Source organism: Gossypium arboreum, chromosome 5, assembly GCF_025698485.1.
Source record: "Gossypium arboreum isolate Shixiya-1 chromosome 5, ASM2569848v2, whole genome shotgun sequence".
NCBI lineage: Eukaryota > Viridiplantae > Streptophyta > Magnoliopsida > Malvales > Malvaceae > Gossypium > Gossypium arboreum.
In genome coordinates, this window is record NC_069074.1 from 35,160,447 (window position 1) to 35,161,221 (window position 775).

The window sequence follows — 775 nt, forward strand, 5'->3', positions numbered from 1 at the left end:
GATAAGGATAGAGCTTTACGACAATATGCCATGGCAGTTTTAATGACCTTAATCCAGGTATTAGAAGACCTGAGATTGAGGCACAACAATTCGAGCTGAAGCCAGTCATGTTCCAGATGCTTCAGACAGTGGGCCAGCTTAGTGGAATGCCTACTGCAGATCCTCATCTTCATTTAAGACTATTTATGGAGGTGAGCAACTCTTTCAAGCTAGCCGGAGTACCTGAAGATGCATTACGATTAAAACTGTTCTCGTACTCACTGAGGGACATAGCTCGAGTCTGGTTAAACTCACTACCACTGAACTCGATTTCTACATGGCAAGAGTTAGCAGAGAGATTTCTTGTGAAGTATTTCCCTCCTAGCAAGATTGCTAAGCTGAGAAATGAGATTACTGCTTTCCAACAAATGGATGATGAGTCCTTGTATGAGGCATGGGAAAGATTCAAAGAGTTATTACGAAAGTGCCCTCATCATAGAATTTCGCATTGCATCCAACTTGAGACATTTTACAATTGTCTCAACGCTCACACAAGGATGGTAGTAGATGCTTCTGCTAACGGTGCTATCTTATCTAAGTCTTATAATGAGGCTTATGAAATCATCGAGAGGATATCCAGTAATAATTATCAGTGGCCAACTAATCGAGCAATGTCAGGAAGACGAGCACGCTTTCACTTCACTTGCATCCCAAGTATCTTCGATATCTTCAATGTTAAAGAATTTTACCACTAATGGGTCTAACAGTTTTGTAGCTCAACCACCTAACCAATATG

At 41.0% G+C, this 775-nt stretch overlaps 1 non-coding gene across 1 annotated transcript; it reads right to left on the reverse strand.

Moving 5' to 3' along the window:
* Window positions 1-374: 374 nt before the first annotated feature.
* On the reverse strand, window positions 375-481 carry LOC128293487 (small nucleolar RNA R71). The gene has a single exon (XR_008283668.1). It is a non-coding gene; the product is annotated as a small nucleolar RNA R71 (small nucleolar RNA).
* Between the last annotated feature and the right edge of the window lie 294 nt (window positions 482-775).